A 12,566-nucleotide genomic window follows, 5' to 3' on the forward strand; every position below is an offset into this window, starting at 1 on the left:
CTCATTTCAGCTTAGCTTCATGTTATTAGTATTAGTCAAGATGGGTGGTATTTTAATGCACGCATGCCTGATGCATGCCACATCATGGGTATGAAAGGCAGAGGACAGTGGATCCATGTATCAAACTCAAGTCATCAAACATGTGAAGTAAGCACTTCGTGCTGAGCCATCTCACCAGACCCTTACTTTGCTTTATTTAATCCCTTCATTATGTAGTACAGTCACATCTGAATGAATGAGCTCCACATTTCTGGCATATAACAACTATGAATTGAAAATATTTGATTTCCAGAAGGTTCTAAAATGTAAAAATGGAATTTACCTAATGCAGAACATAATGCATGAAGTGATGGATAGTAATACAAACATCTGACCTTTCACAGGTCCTCAGCTTCTTTCTGAATATTTAAGCATCATTTACCTACTACATACATAGACCTTCAAAGGTTATATCAATTCTATGCCTGTAAGGAACATTTTCTTGTCATTATTCCCTAAACCATTTGCAAACTACTTACACAAACAGCAATTGCACTGGGTTTGGCACAATCTATTCAAATATACAAAATGATATGCATAATTGATATGTGAATGCTATTGCATTAGCTTCCATAAGGAGCAGCAGCATGTATGGATATTTCATAGAATCAGACTTCTATGGAACAACTGTGTATACATCCCATAACCTTCCTTCTACACTGATGCCTCATAAACAGTGGTAAGAAGTATAGTTTCTTAACTTTATGCTAACAAAGCATTTTATTTTCTGTCATTCCCAATACACATAAACACTTCTTGGGTCTATCTCTGTCAGATGGCAAAGTGCCTGATAGGCTAAATAATTGTATATCATTAAGCTTTTTACAGATGAGGAAGACTCTAAATCATTTAGTAAAATCAATCTTTTCAATTACTACACGGATGAGCACAGATGGGATAATCCACCTTTCCTCTCTCGTTTTTCTGTTGAGCCTAGACCTGCATGAACTAACCTCTGGAAATCCAACACAAATGCTTCCCTAACGTATTTTCAAAGCACAACTTCCTTCTACAGAAGTCTTCATGGCAACCAAAGGGGGCTAGTTATAAATATCTGTTCATTGGAGTCTTTTAAATATCAATCAATCACTGACATTCAAGCCATTAAGCTCTTATTACGTCTGAAAGTCTGAAGCTCCACCCTAGGTATCACTGGGTACTTTTAGAACCAATGAATTTGTCACTAGGAGCAATTTAGAGGAAAATGGTGAGTTAGCCAGGCAGGTATCTAGTGACTATAAGACAGGAAAGAATAAAAGGTTTCTCCAGCCTTGGTTTTTTTTTTTTTTTCTTTTTTAAGGAGTGAATGGAAATGTTCTTTAGGAAGCAGTGGGGCATGCTGAGAAAACTAGTCTATGGACTTACACTTATGGATTTTCTGTTAACAGCAAAAGGTAGCATCCATTCTCACATTTCTAACATGATGCTTCATTGTCCAACTTTCCTTCTTACATATATCCAACTGGATCTCCATTTTAATACATTTACCTATATTACTAATCACAAGAATACATAGTTGGTAATAGGTATGTGTGCTTCTCACTGATAGTAGCTATCAATTATTTTGTATGAAATTCATAATATCCTTAGGCAGGCAAAGAAAAGCCTGGACTCCTCCACCTCATTTTTCAGACGAGGTCATTGGAACAGACAAATGCTATGAGACTCTTTGGGTCATCACAAAAGCTGTGATTGCACAGGTCTGGAGATCATCTACTCTTCAGGAGTCCAGGATGTCTTTGTACTCTATAATTACAAACATTTGATAGCTCTACTAACAAGCTGTTTTAATTCCAAAGCATTTTTAAATCTATCAAATGTCTGGTGTTCTCCAGAGAGGGCAAAAAGTAGGCATAATACTAATTTCTCATAGGATTTTGTTTTCTTATAATAAATTCCTCAGTTAATATCAGCAGACAGGTCACTTAATAGCCTTCATATGCTTATTTTAAAGTTTCAGTTCTTTCCACTTTTAATAAAGATCTATAGATTGTTTTTAAAAGATGAAGAAGAAAAACACTATATTGAGAATACTTGAGGGTCAGTTTCCAAATCTGATTAGTATCCCCACATGAACACGTCTACTGATTTCTTGGGCCAACATTAGTTCCATTTACTCTACTTCAAGGCTGACTGTCAACATCACTCAAGTTGTTGATGTGGGCAGGTCTACTATGAAGTCATAGTGAGCCCATAGGGTACTCTACAGTATGACCTGCTATTTATTTAGCAACCATAGTATTTTGACACTGACCTGCCTAATAAAAATCATTCTGAAAGTTTTTTTTTTCTGCTGCTTTGCTATTCAAATATAAGAAGAGGTTCCTCCAAAAAGAGATTATTTCACTGGAGAATCTATGATTCATATTTAAAAAGGCAACATGAACTGATTGTGAATGTTAAAAAACACAACAAAATATGACAATGCTATGGCCATGTTTACAACAAAACAGGGTTTATCTGTAAAATCCTGAGTTCCTTTAATGTAGGGAGGGGAATCTCAATCAGGATATTTTATGTGAGAAAAAAAAGGTTTTTAAAATCTAGTTTCAATAAAAAAAATTACAGTATCTCTAAGAAATAAATATTGAAGTACTACATGCAATCTACAAATGTGGTCAAATTAATAACCATTTGTTAAGCCTTCTTGGTTCTCCTGTCTACTCACCACCCACAGAACATAGGTTTTCAGTACACTTTTCATATGAAGTACACCTTCATATGAAGGAAATGTGGTTTTTCAGGCAAGGACTCAAGTGGAGGTATCAGGACACCAACTCCCTCACAAAACATCAGCCTACAGCTTGTCCCACTTTCAGAGTGTGCAGGGACCAGAACTTAGCATGTTTGTCATCAGGGAGACTTTATCTAGCAACTGATGGGAGCAGAGACAGAGTCAGTCACACAGCCAAACATTAGGTGGAGCTGGGGGAGTCCTGTAGAGGAGAGGGAGGTAGGACTGGAGGAACCAGAGAGATCAGGAACACCATGAGAAAGTGGGTCACAACATCAACTGAATAGAACTCATTGGAGGTTCAGAGAGATCAGGAAGCCTGTAAAAGGTGTGACCTGGGTGCTCTGCATATGTTATGGCTAAGTAGCTGGGTATTCTTGGGGGAATCATCCCATTGGAACAGGAACTGTCCCTGACGTTTTTGTCAACTTGTAGGACCATTTTCCGTCTACTGAGTTGCCTTCTCTATCCTTGATGTGGCAATATGTGCCTTGTCTTACTATAGCTTGTTATGCTGTGTTTAGTTAATGTCCCTAGAAGCCTGCTATTGTTTGAGGGGAAGAAAAGAAGGGGAGGTGGTTCTTAGAGAGAGGAAGCATGGGGCTGGGGAGAAACTGGGATAGGGGAAATTGCAGTCACGGTGTAATATATGAGAGGATAAAAAATTTAAAAAAATAAAAGAAATGTGGTTTCAGGGGTTTTGGGGGGGGTAACACTACAGGATGGGGAGTCCTAGGGGGACTGAGAAGTAAGTGTGATTGGGGTGAATTGTTAGAAATTTTTAGAGAATTAATAAATATATTGCATTGGAAAAAGAAAGGAAGGAAGGAAGAGAGAGAGAGAGACCCAAAAGAAAGATGTTGGCATTTTCAGCTGCATAACTTGAAGGCTGAGGAATTGTGAACTATTCTCATAACCTCCCTATGCTAAGAGGGTCCTCATCTTTAAATCATTTTCGTTGTTGTTGTTTTTATTGTTTTAAGAACTAGACTTCCTTATACCAAAAGGCTATATGCAATTCCCATAGGAGGGAAGCAACTGACCCTCCAAACTAGCTGTGATACTTGTGAACCAAAACAATGAAAAGCATGGTACAATAATCTACAGGTGGAATGGTGGCACTCATACTTTGGTGGTAGCCAACAGCTCTCTAATCGGACTTAAAACCTAGTCAACATGATGGAAACCCTGTCTGGTACTGGAAACCCAGGAGAAACATTTCATAGCAAGCTCCCTGTACCCTATCTCTTTCAATGTTTCTACCCCCTTCTCAACAATTCTTGAGCCTTGGCTTTAAGGTTGTTTCTAGATGCACCCTTTGGGGCTAGATTCTACAATTATGTATTTTACAAAATCACTTTACTAAACCAACATATCCCTGACTACATTCTAAATATACACACACATAACTGTTGTCCTCACCTCTAATCAAGGAAATTTCTCTTTGCAGCAGACATAGAAACATTACAGAAAACCACAACCATTCAAAATCCACATGTATCTATAGTTACATATATACAAGTATATGTATGTAACAGCAATTAAATGAGAAGGTGCCATTAATTGAAAGAGAAAAAAGATGGATATATGGGGATATTTGGAAGGAGGAGAGAGAAGAGGAAAATGATGTTGCTATATTATAATCCCAAACTATAAAAGAAATAATTAAGAATAACATATATATGTATATATATTTACAAATTAGACCAGATTTCATACCTGATGTATACATGACCACATAGAGTACTGACTTCTTTACTTACATCATATGGTCTTTGTGTTCCCCAATATCTGGCTGGTACTTTCTGTTTGCCATTGCTGTGCTCAACAAGCAATGGAAGGGAAATACCACTGTTAGGCTTCCACAAGAGTTCAATGGCAATTTTAACCCAAGGAGCAGGCCTTAATTAGATTAATTTGAAGATATGAATGTAGGCCATTCTGTTGAGATGGCCAATTAATTCCAAAGATCTGCCTCTGCAGAAGGACACAACTCCACCAGAAAATAAATCCCCTTTCATGCTGCTCTTAGCCAAGAGCAGATGTCTGGCCATATGAAAACATTGTGGGTATTTTTACAAATGAGATCGTTCTTCCTACAGGCAGTACTGCAAAGCCTAGCCGAGAGAGATGATTAGGATCTGTGCTGTGTTTACAGCACTCTTCCCACAGCTGCCTGAGCATACACTGCGACCTTTTTGTATATGAAGCACTTCCTCCGTGTGCTGTTGCACAGGGGCTTACAACTTGTTGGTCTTAAACTACGGACATGGTCTCAAGGTCTCCATTTTTTTAGAAGCAAGTCCACTGAGCCTCTGATTACCTTCACATTGATTGCTGTCTCTTCCCCCTTTCCTCTGCCCTCTTTTTCCTATAAGCACAGCTATCCTCTACAAATACAGCATTCGTATTGAATTTGTCAAGCCATTTTCCCACCTAATGCTCCACATCAGTATTTATTTGGAAAAGGCTCCAGCATAGTGGTGCCCACTTACGGTAGCAAGGGTTACTTAGCTTCGAGTTCATTAGGTAGTAATCCCAAGCACTCTGTATGTATGCATTATTCAGTGTTGCCTTCCTCCTTGTAGTGCACACCAAATTACCTATTACCTGAGCTGAGGAAAATATGTGACACCTAGCACTGACTTCCAACACACATGCTCCAGCATATTCATCAGCCCCTTCTCAGACACTGGCTGTCACTCCTGGAGAACACTGCTGGGATATGCTTGTTTTAGTCTCTTCTCTTTGAGGCTAACCTTTGACAGCCTCTGGTTTCTGTAGAGAAGAAAGATGGTTATGGGAAGGAAAGAAGGATCTCATGTTAAGTGGTGTGTGTATGAGGACTTACAGAATCATGACTGAAAGACTCATAACCCTGAGGTATAATGTAGTGTTTCCTCTCCCCTGTTGTATTTCAGGTCTAACTTCCTCCCTGAACAACTCTTCACTTAACAGCTGTCTAAGTCTTGAAATTCCCCATTTTTCTCCCCAGCTACCATCTCCCAATACTGATGTTCCCACTTCCAGCACTAGATCTATAAAACCTCTAGATTCTAGCTTTCTTTATGGTTTTATCAAGGTCATAACTAAATAGCTGACTCTGAAGGCAGAGCTGATATGCCTCCGAAGGTAACAACCTTGGCTGAAAACATTAGCCCTAGACTCCACAAAACACTCGCTACAGTTTTCATGCCACACAAAGGCTCAAAGCTCATTGACAAATGTGGAAACAAAGTATTGGATATCAATCCCTGAAAGCAAAGTGTAATTGTGTCTTCATAGACACAATTCAAAACTCTAAGCCTCCTTTTTTAAAACATGCAAATATTGACAGTCTAGCAGGGTTGAACTAGTATCCAGCCACTCAAATGACCAAATTATTTCAATCAGACTATTTTTGGTTACCTACTGCCCAGATCATTATTGCTGAAGTGAATCTGGTTAAAAAAAAAAAAAGGGAAAATCAAATGATAGAATTCCCAAAGGGGAGGCATGAACTAGAAATAAGAGAAATAATCAAATACATCTTGGTTTTCAATTTGATGAGGTCTAGAATCATCTAAGGGTTGAACCTGTAGGCCCATCTGTGGGATGTTATCTTGATTACATTAGCAAAACAGGGAATACTAACCCACTGTTGGTGGTTCTATTCCCTAGGCTTGGATACTGGACTGTATATAAAGTAAAAAGTGTGCTAAGTACAAGTATTCATTGTTTATTTTCTTATCTGCAGATGCAAAGTAATCAGTGTCAATGCTCTATGATTCAATGTATAAATTTCCTTAAATGATGGCCTGTACTTGAAACTGTGATCCAAAGCAAACTCTTTCCTTTTCAAGTTTATCATCAGGGAATTCTGTCACAACAGCAGGAAAGTAACTCAGACACATGGTCCTTATTTGTCTGGGTATGATACAGAAAAAATATATAAAGAAAAGATAAAAGAACAAAACAGCTGCCAGTTTTTTTTTCAGAATACATTGTAATATACCATTTTAAGATACGTAATACAGTATTATTGGATGCGTGCAGGATCTATCAGTGGCATAAATCTTAAATGTGGTTCAGTTTTTTGCTCTGTTATCTTGTCATACATGAGATCTCTAACTTGCTCATCCTGTACCTGCTGCTTTGTACTTTACGATATAAAATGACAAAACAATCATTGTATGAAAGTCAGAGACAAGCAAGTCTTCTACTATGTCCATCCATGTCTCCTTTTAGGAATGGGATCATGGGCTAGGACTTCCCAGGCCCTAGATGAGTTCCTCCAACCATGATCACAACTTAACTCTTGTACTAAACACTCATAGTGAGCTACATTTTCACTTTTGAATGAACACACATACATACAGGCAGAGTCCAAAACATTTCCAAATTTCATATTTTTGAAAGTTTTTAAAGATTTATAAAGCAGCTTCTTCACCAGTCAGAGTATCCCAGCAAAACCAATATTAAAAGCCTTAAGTATGATTGATTTACTTGTGACTTTAGGGTCTCTGTATAGTTTCTTGTTTTTAAATTCACATAAAAGTACTGCTAATATTTGTCACTGAATGATAATACATTCACATTTCTAAATTGTCTATTTACTTCAGTGAGGGAATTTTAAATATGAAGTTTCCATTTAGGCACTGAGATACCTTAATGGGCATATTCTAAAGGTCCTGCCTTGTCATTGCTAAGAATCTTGATTCAGCTTCTCATAAAGAGTGGTTGAAAATATTTTTTGATTCAAAACTCTACATTCATACTAGGAATGCTAGATTTGTCAAGTTTCCAAACCTAGAAAAAAAAAGGATGTGTGAAGAGCATTATTCTGTAGGAACAGCCACCAATGTAGCTTCCTTCCTAAAGGATGACTGGAGACATTCTACTGTCTAATTTAAGCATACAGAAAGGAACAACAACGTGATTGCTTTGTATCACCTGAAACTTGAAGGGCAACTGGGTGTGCATCTGATACATGCTTGCAGAATCTAATGGAAAAGGTCTTAATATGAGGCACAGATAATCAAACAGATGAACATGGACACACCACCTGAGCCTCTGTCTACTGGTTGTAAGACCAATAGGTTTATAGTTATGGTACAAGACAGACAGAAACTAGTGACAACTTGTCTAGAAGACAGTCTGGCAGGACAGGTTGACTCAAGTGATGTAGAATAAATAGAAGAGTGACTACAAAACGCATTGCCAAAGTGTCCGATGACCCATGTTTTGGGAAGCAGGGTCAGTGGTTCCCAGTAAAAATGTCTAAAGAATGAGCATAATCTTCTCAGAGAAGGAATTCCTCTACTGTGTGTCCAGTTGGATAAAGCTAACAGATGATGTGCTAAGTGAAAAAAGCCAAGCACACGAAAGGAGATATGTTCTCACTTATAGGCAGAATCTAAAAGTCAGTCACAGAAACACTGGATGGAATGGAGGCTGAAGGAAAGTGGGGAAAGGAAAGATTAGGCCTAAGCAACAAAGTATACAAGGCTTAAGTTGAGTTTCTGTAACCTGCTATACTGCTTATAACCATGTGTCACATATTTCATAATTTCTACTAGAGATTTTTGATGCTCTCACTATACATACACACATCATGCATTGGTGAGGTGGCTGGTATGTTAAGAAGTTGGTCAACTCTTTCTATTAATCTACATAGAAGCATCATGTTTTACTTATGTGCTCATTGAAAAATAATGGCTTTCTATGGTTAGTAAATGAGGAAAAATAGATTCACACTCTTAATGTGAGACTAGATTCCTGTTAACCAAGTGTTCTGTCTAGTTTTAGGTCAAATTGATATAGGAAAGAGTGACTCAAGAAGAAGAAACCTCAACTAAGAAAATGCCTTTCCTGGATTGACCTATGGATAAGCCTGTAATGAATTTTCTTATTAATGATTGATGTACAGGGACTCATTGCACTGTAGATGGTGCCATTCCTGAGCTAGTGGTTCAGGATGCTATATGAAAGGATTCTGAAAAAAAGAAAGCATTCTGAGCAAGCCATGAGGTGCAAGCCATGAGGAACAAGCCAGTAATCAGTTTTCTGCTATGACCTCTATATTAGTTCCTGCCTCCAGATTCCTGCCTTGAGTTGATGCTCTGGCTTCCTTCCCTAGATGATGAACTATAAGCCATAAGCTGATTTAAAACACTTCGTCCCCATGTTTCTTTTGGGCATCATGTTAACACAAGAATAGAAACCCTAACTAACAGCAAGTAGGACTTTCTTAACTTCTCCTCAAATTTCCCTCTAGAACAGTAGCCAGGAAGAAGGAAGAAGAAACCATCAGAGATGTCAAAAGCTGGGTTGCATTCCACTTGGAAAGGTAGAGTATCTATAACCATAAATGAGGTAAGAAGCTGTTTATGACATAGAGCATTTCTGATATTCAGTGGGAACTGAGCTTTTGACTCAAAATGGTTATATGCTTTTTATTACCCAAGAATAAATAGAATTTTGGATTGTGTGACTTTCCATGCAGGGTCAAAGGTGTGAGAGTATGCATGCAGGGTTAGAGGACTAACGTCTTCTTACTGAATAAATTTTGTTAGTGCAGTAAGAAACAAAACAAAACTGCTTTCAATTACATCCTGAGAGTCTTATTCACTGAATAGACCAGTTATACTTTTTAAGATAGAGGAGGTTGCTGCAGGGAATATATGATTATTTTTCTCAGTAACTTATAAACAGCCTCTAATTCATAAATTTGCTAATGGGTCTTCTTGTCAGAATTAACGGTGGAAAAATATCTTTGTTTGGCCATTAGCTTTAATTTAGATATAGCCCTACAGTTACAAAAAGCATTCAGGGGATATTCAAATGGCTCTAGACTTTATTAAAACTATACTTCAATAAAACATCCTGGAAGCAGGACCCTTTAAAACAGAGAATGAATGCAGTGCCTTCAGGACTTATCCAACCCTTGTCTTTCTTCCCAGTTCATTTGCATGGCCTACCTCTTTTGTCTTTCACTGATACAACATACTGTCATGAACTTTGCTCAATGCTAGTAGCCCTTTAAATCCTAGTACTGGGCAGCAATACTAGGATAACTAAAAGCTACCTTTCCAAGGTTAAAATACAGGACTAGAGCTAGTTAATGAGAAAGTTCCATTGAGAAAAAGAACAAAGAATTATATGGTAATGACAAAGAACTTAAAATTATAAACTCCACCCAGAGAGTCAAGAAATAGAAAGCTCATAACATGAGGTCACATGTTTTAAATCTTGACGAGTTAGGGTTCATCAAGAAAAGGATGATAAACTAGTATTTTTTTTCATGAATTTGTTCACTTTACAGCTTGATTGAAGTCTCTCCTGCCTTTCCTCCAATCCCACCATTACATCCCTCCTCTTAATTCCCCTCCCCCTTTCTACTTAGGGGATTGTGTGAATGGTGGACCCTAAGAAAGAACATGGATATTCTTTGCATTGGATAGGGTCTAGAAAATAACAGTACCATGAGGCAAATCTTGAGATGACAATGATCATATAAGTTGTGTTGCCTATCCTACTGTGTGGATATTCTATATCTCTTGTAAAAGAAAGTGTGTCACTGAATAAAGATATTAAAATCACACAAAGGCCAATTTTGATCATCAATTTGGTGTGACTGAGAACCACATAGAGGGACTAATAAACACACATCTAAGTATTTCTCTGAGGGCATTTCCAGGCACTATTGACCTGAGGAATAGCAATGAGGGAGATCTGCACTGAATGTAGGAGGCAACATTAAATAGGGAAGATACCGGTGATGATACAAGAATTTCTCTCTCTCTCTCTCTCTCTCTCTCTCTCTCTCTCTCTCTCTCTCTCTCTCTCTCTCTCTCTCTCTCTCTCCTCTCTCCCTCATGTTTATTTTCTTGGGTGCTATGAGGTGGTAGCCACATATTTCTGCTGCCATGATGCTCTGTGACATCACAGGCTCACAACAACATAACTAGCTAACCATGTCCAGCAGGTGCCCCATTACAGTGATGTAAGCTTGACTAACCCAGTCTGTAACTGGATGACAGTGGACTGCAAGTGGGAAGAGTGATGATGGCTCTCATCCATGACTAACACCCAAATCTTCTCATTTCTTGTCCTAGTTTCATTTCTGTTACTGTGATAAAATACCATGGCAAAAAGCAACTCGAGTGATAATGGCTTTATTTTGGCTCACACATTCAGCTTACAGTCCTATCATAGCAGGGAAGTCAAGGCAGACAGCTAAAGCAACTACTCATATCAACAACCAGACACAGAAAGAAAAATTAATATATTCATGCTTTTTGCTCTATTCTTATGCTATCCATGATCCCAAATCATGGATTAGTGTTGTTTAACACTGGGTCTCCTCATATCAGTAAGGAAGTCATACGAATACCCAACACAGACATATTCACAATTCAATCTGACTTGGCAGTCATTCATAGAGAGGCTTTTCTCAGGTGACTTAACATTGAATCATACTGGCAAACTAACCAACTCACCTTTTCTCAAGAACATGTAGAAATGATATCAGACAGTTTGAGATGTTAGGAAAAACTGCACATTGCTGTCTTCCTCAAGTCTAACTCAAGAAACATTCTAGTTTCTGACTAACATGCAAAAGAACAGAATGAGTGCCCCGTGCTTGAGAGGACAGTATACATTCTCAAGGATAATACTGGACTTTTATTGCAGATCCCATGGCACTAATACAAAGGATAGACTCTAAAACACAAAATCTGACACTGTCTCCATGTGAAAATAATACACTGAAGGGCATCCTGAGAGTTGTGTCTTGAACTTTTATGATTTATTGCATCCCTTTCAGTTTTGTATCTTTCTCCATAACTCTTATACTTTGGTGTTATGATTTGTAGTTTCTTTGCAATTTTGTTTATGTCAAGTCTTGTTAACAAAGTCAAACTTTTGTTCTACTTTATATGAGTTCACAGACTCATTGTGCATTACCAAGCTCTTTTCTTTAGTGTGTCAAACTGCATACTTCTGATTCCTCCAGCTTCCCCACTTTTAATTTATTAATTATTTGTAATAACACTCTAGATGTGAGCTTTATTAAAACAAGAGAAAATTTTCTCATATTGCCACATAGTTTCTACAATTCTATTTTTAGGTCTATAACAATCGAGTTATATCACTTTTTTTTATTAAAGTTTCTTACTGTGACATAGTTTCATTTTTATGATTTTCCCACTCCAAGTAAGGTCAAAAACTTTTAAAAGTATTTGTCAGATTTACATTTTGGTAGGCCCAAGATTGATCATAGACTCTGTTGTTTAGAGTGACTTTGAGGAATCATGTAACATTAGGCATGGGCATGTTTGTATCCATGTACACAAGAACAAGTACAAGAGAGGTGGGTATTAGGCACCTTCCTGTATCATTCTTTATCTTATCTTTTGGAATATTGCCTTTCATTGAACCTAACATTCACTTCCTGTCTAATCTGGATGGTTAGTGAGCTTCAGGGATCTGTTTCTGACTTTAGAGCATTAGAGTTATAGACAAGTGCAGTGGTGCTCCTTTTTAATAAATGTAGGTGTAATGGATCTGAACATCATGCTTGCAAGACAGATGGCTTAACTACTGAACTGTCTCTATAGTCCCAAGTTAAGCAGTTGCACTATGCTTTACTGTTCCATTTTTGTGAAGATGTGATGCCAGAGTTATTATATTCATAGGCATACTGCCACTTTTGTTGTTCCTATGATGAAATCCTTGGCAGAAAGCAGTTAATGGGTCAATATTTTGGTTTATAATTAGGGAGTAGGTATAGTTCATTAAGATTTGAAGATAT

This window comes from Mastomys coucha, unplaced genomic scaffold (assembly GCF_008632895.1).
Source record: "Mastomys coucha isolate ucsf_1 unplaced genomic scaffold, UCSF_Mcou_1 pScaffold16, whole genome shotgun sequence".
Classification (NCBI taxonomy): domain Eukaryota; kingdom Metazoa; phylum Chordata; class Mammalia; order Rodentia; family Muridae; genus Mastomys; species Mastomys coucha.